The sequence below is a fragment of the Lactuca saligna genome, chromosome 5, assembly GCF_052625555.1.
Source record: "Lactuca saligna cultivar CGN05327 chromosome 5, ASM5262555v1, whole genome shotgun sequence".
Lineage (NCBI taxonomy): Eukaryota > Viridiplantae > Streptophyta > Magnoliopsida > Asterales > Asteraceae > Lactuca > Lactuca saligna.
The window spans coordinates 78,864,315-78,874,085 of record NC_136421.1 but is presented as its reverse complement, the minus strand read 5'-3'; positions in this window follow the sequence as shown (position 1 = coordinate 78,874,085).

Below are 9,771 nucleotides of genomic sequence, written 5' to 3'. Positions count from 1 at the left end.
AAACCCCGGGATTTAGGATTTCCACTGCCAGCTCCTACTCGCCGAGTCCCAACATAGATTCGCCGAGTAGGTCACTTAAAGTGTGATCTCATCCAGTTGCTACTCGATGAGTAGGTCAACCAACTCGTCGAGTAGAGCTTAACCCAATAAATATTATTTAAACAATACCTGAGAATCGGGGCGTTACACCTTTTCGCGGTCTTGAGAAAAGCCTGAAACACATATCACATAATACGGTAAGCATGAAGCTTAGTGAGTTCCCTAAAATTCCACACATGTCTCAGTAGCCTCTTATGGCTATACTTAGATAAGACCCTCCGGTCGATGTGTCTCAGTAGGACCCTCCAATCCCAAAACTCGGGTGGACTCCAGGTCCTAACTCAATAAACTCATTTCAGGTATTGTTTAAATAATAATAATAATAATAATAATAATAATAATAATAATAATAATAATAATAATAATAATAATAATAATAATAATTTAAACAATACCAGAAATGTTTCCCCCTTTGGTTTTTGGGGTGTGATAACTTGCTCCAATCTCCTTCTCCTCCAATCCTTATCCCTCCAAAGATCCTCTTTTCAAGCTGTAAACACATAATGGGCACACACACACACGTGTATTAGGGTTTTAAGGGGATCTAAAAGACTGCAAAGAGGCCAAAGGAGGCTAAGACTCCTTTAAATAGAAGAGCAAACCCCGAGATTTAGGATTTCCACCACCAGCTCCTACTCACCGAGTCCCAACATGGACTCGCCGAGTAGGTCACTTAAAGCGTGATCTCATCAAGTTGCTACTCGACGAGTAGGTCAACCAACTCGTCGAGTAGAGCTTAACCCAATAAATATTATTTAAACAATACCTTAGAATCGGGGAGTTACACCTTCCCGCGGTCTTGAGAAAAACCTAAAACACATATCACATAATACGGTAATCATGAAGCTTAGTGAGTTCCCTAAAATACCACACATGTCTCAGTAGCCTCTCATATGGCTATACTCAGATAAGACCCTTCGGTTAATGTGTCTCAGTGGGACCCTCGAGTACCAAAACTTGTGTGGACTCCAGGTCCCAACTCAATAAACTCATAATAATAATAATAATAATAATAATAATAATAATAATAATAATAATAATAATAATAATAATAATAATAATAATAGTAATAATAATAATAATAATAATAATAATAATAATAATAATAATAACACTAATAATAATAATAATAATAACAATAACAACAATAATAATAATAACAATAATAATAATAATAATAATAATAATAATAATAATAATAATAATAATAATAATAATATTAATAATAATAATAATACTCAACATAAATGACAAAGACATAATGAAAAATATCACAATACACAGATATGCACATAAGACAGCTCAGTCACACAAGGATACCACTCATGGTAAGTATAGTGAGAAGACTCACCTCGAATGATGAACAACCCCTATAAACAGTGCTGCTACACACCAGCCTCTAACTTTGACCCAAATCCACAATTAACCCAATTAGGAACTAAGTCCAAACTCTCACTCAATAGGTCATAAGGTATTCCACTAACCAGGCCATCAATAACCTAAAACCCATTGAGCCCACCAAAAGGCCTAATAATAAATGGGATCTCTCGAGGCCCAAGTCTCAAATCTAAATGGCAAGCCCAACTCAAGGGCCCAAAGCACATATACATATTCATCCGGTACGAAACTCTATTGCAACAAGCCCAAACTCTAGGCCCAACACTCAAGGCCCAAAGTGAGACTTAGCCTAAAAGTCCATAGTGAGGTTATGCGGGGTGTACCTCTCTTGGTATGCTCAACGTACTCACGAATCCAGATTGGCCATCGGGGGCACTGGGCAGTATGCAGGACGTATAGGAAGTACGCTCAACGTACTCCCCAGATTCACTCTTTCTACTCATTTGGTCTTAATAAGTTAAGACATCAACTCAAATCCTATATCTGGACTCCCTAAGAACTCTTACTCCATACAGTCAGTAACTTTCAGTCTTTACATGGCTGAGAAGGTCACAAACACCCAAAACACTCACTCTCTTATCTGAAAAAGCTCATAACTCATGCATGGCTTGATTCCAACGTCCAAGACCTCATTTTTATTTATCCTCTCCACTAGAGACAGTTTAAAGGACAGACATTAGGCTCTGGAGTGCAACAACTCATCAATCTTCAAGCTTTGGGACCAAAAACCCTAAAATGGACCATATTATCCACAAATAAAAAGGATGTGAAAGATTTGAGCATTATACCATCAAATGATGCTCCATCCACAGAAAAAGCTCAGATCCAAATCCTGGACTCCAACTCTATTCTATTCCATGCTCCTTCTTCACTCCAAAAATCCCACAAGAACACTTATAAGCTCACAACAGATACTCAAGCTCAAAGAACATGAATTAGGGTTTAGATAGATTTGAAATTTGGAAGTGGTGGTTGGATATGAAGACATAATGTTCCTTAAATAAGACACTCCAAAATATTAGGGTTTCTTTCTGGAGCTAGTACGCCCAACATACTAGGTGACTCCGCTTTAATGTCACACACATAAGTACGCTAAGCATACACACATGTACACCCAGCATACTCAGCTGCCACCTTTCTCAAATAAGGGACTCAACCTGCCACAACTTCAAACTTCCATCGCTTCCTCGATATAACTCCAATTCCAATGAACCTCATACCCACAAAAAGGTGACGAGATACCCTACGCTCCTAGCAACTCATCGCAACCCCGAGACCTCCTCATGCCCGGTTTGCAGCCCACGAACCCTAATCACGGACGATCTGAAACAGGATGTTAGAAACAAGTCTAAAACTTATCAGCACCCCATACAAAGAAACTCTAGAAATCAAACATAAAGTTTAAAATACTATAGGAGTATTTTATGATACTATAGAACCATACATCTAGATTCTTTATGTGTCTCTTATACCTCTATTCTTGCACATACGACATGGCTGAATTTCACCACAAAGACCCCTACTACCCTGCCATGGCAGCCAATAGATGGATTAAGGAGATGCCAGAAGAGGATCCTAAAGAGTACCAAGAGATGGATTACGAGGAGGAGGATTATGAGGAGGGATCAGACGAGGAGGAAAGTGTTGGGGAGATCATTAATGAACCTTACCTTATTAGGATCAAGCATTAGACCCTTTCAACTCCCTCATTCTAGGATGCGCCCCCACAATGGGCAACCATGCATGGGCTAGAGAAGATGGCTGACGATCCACATTTGGCGTGCACCCACTACACCATGCCCTAGGCCCACTACACCCCCACAGGTCGAGCACTAGCTTTGATTGTATCGCGAGTGGCCCGCTTCGACACTCGGGTTCAGGATCTCCATCACGAGGTAATGGAGATCGGCGGTGATGCCCGGAACGCGACGGTACGAATTCGACATATCTACGAGGAAAAAGAACACCATTCAGATGCCATGCTGAACCTACAAGTAGAGTAGGAGAACACTACAGATTGCCTACACTCCTTAGAGGAGGAGATGGCCGCCATGAGACAGGAAATACTTGCAGCTGAAGCTAAGGTAGTCACAACAGAATAGATAGTATAGGAGTCCGCTCGTGAGATGTGTGAGATGGTGGGGCACCTTGTGCGTCATTTTGGTATGTGATAAACTAGTATAGCCTAGTGAGTTAGTGATTACACTACTTACATATTGTGTTAGGCTTATTGTACTTTCTTTTGTCTAGTAGTAGTGAAACAAAATCTATGTATGCCTTTTATGAAGAATGCGCATTGTGTATAAGATACTTACTACTTCTACTACCACTTACTAACCTAAGTACATCTCTGACAATGTTGGTCAAGACATTAGGAATCATACAACAACAATAACACGACATACTTATGGCATACGACTAGTAACAATTTTAGTTGCTTACAAATTGTTTCAAACCTTAATACTTGGAATAGAGTCATGCCACCCAGGCAAAGCACAAGAATCCGTTCAGGATCAACCCTAATACCAACACCACCCCAACACGAACTCGAATACCAACTTCAATGGACGTGACTGCAATCGAAGAAATGATCGCACAAAGGGTGGTGACTGTCGTAGCAAACTTTAATACTTATAGGCATGAAGGATAAGGACACAATAACCACAACTCTCACAGTGAAAGCCAAGGAGTGAGATGCAAGACTTAGAATAAGAACTATGGAATCTCACTAGGAAGAATTCTGAAATATGCAGCTTACATCAACCGCTTCAATGATCTGGCTGACTTGTGCCCATGAATGGTTAGTCCTGAGTACAAAAGGATATAGAGATACATATGGGGTCTTACCCCATAAATTCAAGGGATTATCATTTCTTCTCGACCAACCACCGTTGACAACGCAAAGCTCATCGCTCATCAGTTGGATTGACCAAGGCATCCGTCAGGAAAACCATGCTGCAGAAAGATAAACCTCCCAAAGGAGAGTAACAAGAAGAGGGAATTTTGGAATAAAAAGAAAGAAAAACCGCAAAAGGCCCCTAGAAGAAGCAGGGAATGGTGATAGCCCTCGCCACTACCACCCCTGCAGCCATCAACCAACCAAAAAATTACGCCAGAAATCTACAAAAGATGATAAGTGCCCTTATCATCACTTTGGCACATGTAGGGAGATGTACTGCTTCAAATGTAAACAAAAGCAAGCACACTGCCAAAATTTATAAGACCCCAACCCAAGGTGACAATTAGACATCTAACTTAGGGGTGACACATGCATGTTATAGATGTGGCAAAACTGGACATTACAAGAGGGATTGTCCTAACGCAAAGTGTTCAGGTAAGGTGATCAAGTTATAGTCTTAACTATTGGAGCGAGGGTAGCAATGCAAGAGCCTACTATTGTAACTGGTATGTTCGTCGCCAATAACTCTTATACATGCATAATTATGTTAATGGTGCTGAAAGAAACTTCGTTAGTCATAAGTTCAAACAACTACTAAACCAGAACCCACAAACAAAGCAAGGGCCTCCGAATAATCTCGCGCAACCCGGTGTAGGAGCACTTACACACTACGAAAAGAGAAACTTTACGCAACATTCTCGAAGTGCGAGTTCTGGTTACAAAAGGTAGACTCCCTAGGACACGTAGTCAATAAAGAAGGAAGTACTGCAGGGAATAGATAAGAACTTTAAACTCAGAGATAAGGGAATATAATATTTCATGAATCGAATCTAGACACCAAAGTCTGGCGATCTTAAGGATTTGATCATGATTGAGGCACACAAGACAAAGTACTACATTCACTCTGGGGCAGACAAGATGTACCAGGACCTGAAAGGGTGTATTGGTAGCCAAACATAAATGAAGAGATTGCCACTTACATAGGTAAGTTCCTAAACTGTGCTAAGGTCAAAGTAGAATACCATAAGCCCTCTGGGTTGTTAGAACAGCCAGAAACACCTGAATGGAAATGGAAGTGGATTACTACAGACTACATGACAAGGTTTCCCAAGACTACAGGTGAACATGATACCAGTTGGGTGATCGTAGACTAACTAACCAAATCTGCACCCTTCCTACCAAACAAAGCGACGTATAAGATGGAAAAGCTGACAAGAACATATCTCAAGGAGATTGTGAGACTGAATAGTGTGCCAATGTCCATTATCTTAGATAGAGATAGTCGATTCACCTCAGACGGTCAAAGTGAGCAAAACATTCAAACTTTGGAAGATATGCTTCGTGCTTGTGAGATGGACTTTGGCAAAGCATGGCATGCTCACCTACCACTAATTGAGTTCTCTTATAACAGTAAATACCACGTTGGCATCAGAGCTACTCTGTTTGAGGCACTATATGGACGTAAGTGCAGATCACCATTATGTTGGGCTGAAGTTGGGGACTCCCAATTGGTTAAGCGGTTAAATGAACAGTAACACCCTTACCGGCCTTGAGATCATACACGAAGTGACAAAGAAGATCATTTAGATCCGTGAGCTACTAAGGTCCCGTTTGATAGTTGTTAATTGAGAAAGTACTAACTGGGAAAGATTTGTTTCAGTAATAAATTCTGAATGGGTAAGAAACCATGTTCTTTGATTGTATATCTGACTGAATATACTGAATGATACAAAATGACTATTTTACCTTGATGTTGTATACAATAATAATTTTAATAATACTAATGATAATAACAATAAATAATAATAATAATAATAATAATAATAATAATAATAATAATAATAATAATAACAATAATAGCAACAACAATAATAATAATAGTAATAAATTTTGGTATTGAGAATAATTTTTATAAAGTAAAAGAACTTTGTGGGTAGTTTACACAACATATTCATCCTGTTGAAAGTAAAAGAACTTCTCAATTCAAAACTTCTTCAAATTTCTTCTCCATAACCCCACAAAAATGACATTTCGTGGGTAATCTTTTCAATTTCATAAATATCGAAATAATTTCCCCATTTCTGTATAGGTTTTTGTTCAATTCCAATTATTTTGTGAAAAAAATCGTCCATTTCTTCTCTTTCTTTTCAGTTTTGTCCCTTATGCTTGAACCCATTTCGATGTAAAAAGAAAAGAAAGAAAGAGAGCATAATGGTCTTGTACATGGTCTTGATTCCAGCAGGTCTGAGCTCGGGATTGTCACAACTAGCATTTTAGCTAGGAAATTTTGTTTTCATGTAAACATCAACTATTGTAAGACTTGTACTCTAAGCAGATATCATACTCCATGCTAAACTAAAATCATCCATTTGAATCAAAACTTCTTAATGAAGTTTAAAACCTAATACAATACATCTCATATATTCAACTATGGGTCTGAAACCCTAAAAATCCCGGTTCAAATTTATTATGGACTAGGATCCTTATATTGGGCCTAATGGGCCAATATACTTTCAAATTGGGTAAGTTGGGCCAAGTAACCTGTTTGAATTCTAATTAGACCTACATTCATCAAGCTAAAGTATTTTGGGCCATGTTGGGCCTAAAATGACTCACTTCATTTTTATGGGCCTTAATGGGCCATAAATGTTTTCTTGAACCTAAATGGGCCTAAAACCTATTATGTTCACTCTTTTGGTCTGTAAACCCCTAAGAGGGCTAATGGGCCGAAAACTTCCACCTTGGACCTTGTAGTTTCAAGTGTATTCAATTCTAGCACTATATTTCTCCTCACACTATCCCATTCTCAGCCCAATTAAAATTAACAGAAATGAAATATGGAGACATATTAAGATCATGACACCTCATTAATATCCTTTATGCAATTAAGCTTAATACACTTCATGTAATTACCTAATCCCATACTTCCATGTAAGGTTTTCCCTCTCCTTCTCTCTTCTTCTTAACTCTCGGCCAAAGAGTTTTTCACCACTCTTATCCTCTTTCATTTTAACTTCACCAAAAATCCATCTAGAACATCAAGAACTCACTCATCATATCTCCAAATTTTTTAGTGTGTCTTGTGAAAGATCAAGAACTCTTCATCAAAGCTCATCACTTTTGGTAAGTTCTTGTTTGACTCTATGGTTAAACTTCAAGTTTACACCAAAAATCTCTTCCTAACCCACATCATTTCATGATCCATGCTCTTGGGACTTCATATATCTCAAAAAATTTCTCAAGAACACATCTAGGGCCGAGATCTTCTCATTTCCTTACCAAAAACCGAAAACTTCAAAGAAATGTGTGTTCATACCCCCTATTTTCGATTTTTACTTTGTTTTGGGGGAGAATACAAGTTGTTTTGTGTAGATCTATGTGTGTATGCAGGATTTAGGGTGTTTTTCTAGTTATATATGTGTTTATGTGTTGTCAACTTCATGAACTTAAAGATCTACTAAAAGATGATGATATTGGTATACCATAACACTTATTACAACTTATCTTACAAGAAAAGGGTTTAAAATACATATAAGTTACTTAAAGCTAAGAAAAACTTCATGAAATGGGCTAAAAGTGACAAAATGACAAAAGAACAGGTTATTTGTGTAACTCACGGCTAGTAAGGGGTTTAAAAGGATTTTTTTTGCTAAACATGGCTAATTTCGACACTTGAGACCTTATAAGGACTAAAAATGTAAACATTTTCATTAATGGGCATTATTTGAGCTTCTCACGGTTTTGGGCCCAAAAATTGTAATTTTTGATCTTTTGTGAGCTTAAATGTCATTTTCAAGAATGTTGTGCCAAAAATACAAACTTTTGATAAAAAGGGTTGAAGATGTGATATTATAAAATTTTGGGCCAAAATTATGAACTATCTATTATGGGCTGAAAATACATATTTTTATAAAAATCAGCCAAAAATGATATATTTGACAAAAGTGAGTTAAAAATGTTATTCTTACAAAAACTAGCCTTAAATGCAAGTTTTGTCCAAAAAGGGGCCTAAAATGTTATTTTTACCAAAAATGGGCATTAATTGTAAATTTTTGGCTCAATGGGCCAAGAATGTCATTTTTACAAAAAAGTGGGCCTTTTATGCCGTTGTGGTAAATAATTGAATTAAAACAAGCAATAATATAAGAAATGGGCTAATTTTGCCTTTCTCATATTATTGGGCCTTAGTGACCCATTTATATGCTTGATACGTCATGAATACTCTTTATATGTTTATTGTGCTTCATTGACCCATTAACATGCTCGACGAACCTTAGATACTCTTTGCGTGCTATTTGGGCCTGTAAATACGTTGCATGTGACATGAGCCTTAGTTGTACTTTTTACATATATTTTGGCCCCAGGTTATATAATCTCATTCCTTATGAGCCTAAAAATGATTTACATGTTTAGTGGGTCTTATCATTCACTTACATGTTTATTTGGGCCTGGAATGTGTTTTATATGTTTCTCTTCGTGTAAATTCTATTAAGGATCTAGTGAGACATGTCGGTTGACACCTATTGAGTGTACGATCATTGCTTGTAGCTATAACAAGAGTCCCTTGGAGGAAGAGCGGGGGTTTGTGTATAGATATATAAGGGGATGACACCCCACACTTGAGCTGTTCGCTACAGTTAGACTAGCCCAGTCTAGGGTGCCAAAAACCTTATTCTATTTTCCGTCGGCGTTCAACAACGCCAAGACAGGAGAATTTCTCATTATATAGTATGCTTATAATGACTCACTTAGAGGGATTAACCTTATAAATTTACTCGAGACCATTCTCTTTTCTAATGGATTACCCAAGAACATACTCGCGCCGATACTCAACCTCGGGGGTTGGTATACCAGCATTCTCTTTTATAGACAACATAGGGTTGTTTGGGGGCATTCTCTGTACATTCACTTTACATTTTCTTCATTCTCTTTTGCATACTAGTAAACAATAACACACATGCATTAATACTAGATCGGACACAAACATATTGAACTGTTTGCAGAAAATACAAGATTTTTCTAGCGATACAAAGTCATACAAATCATTTTCACAAACATACTAAATTGTTTTCAGAAAATATAGGATTTTCTGGTGATTACAAAAATTATCAAATCATTTTCTCAAACATGCTTATGAACTCACCAACATTTTTATGTTGACCTTTTTAAATTAACTTGTATTCTCAGGAAACCGTTGAAGCAGGTTGAGCGGACCAAACTAATGGATATTTTGTTATATTTTTTTTCATCATACTTTAACTATTTTGGCATGTAATATTCAGACACAATATTCGATGTAAACAATGTATGTTGTTATATTACATGTGATGATGATGATGTTATTTTTCAACTATATATTATGTGATGATATTACA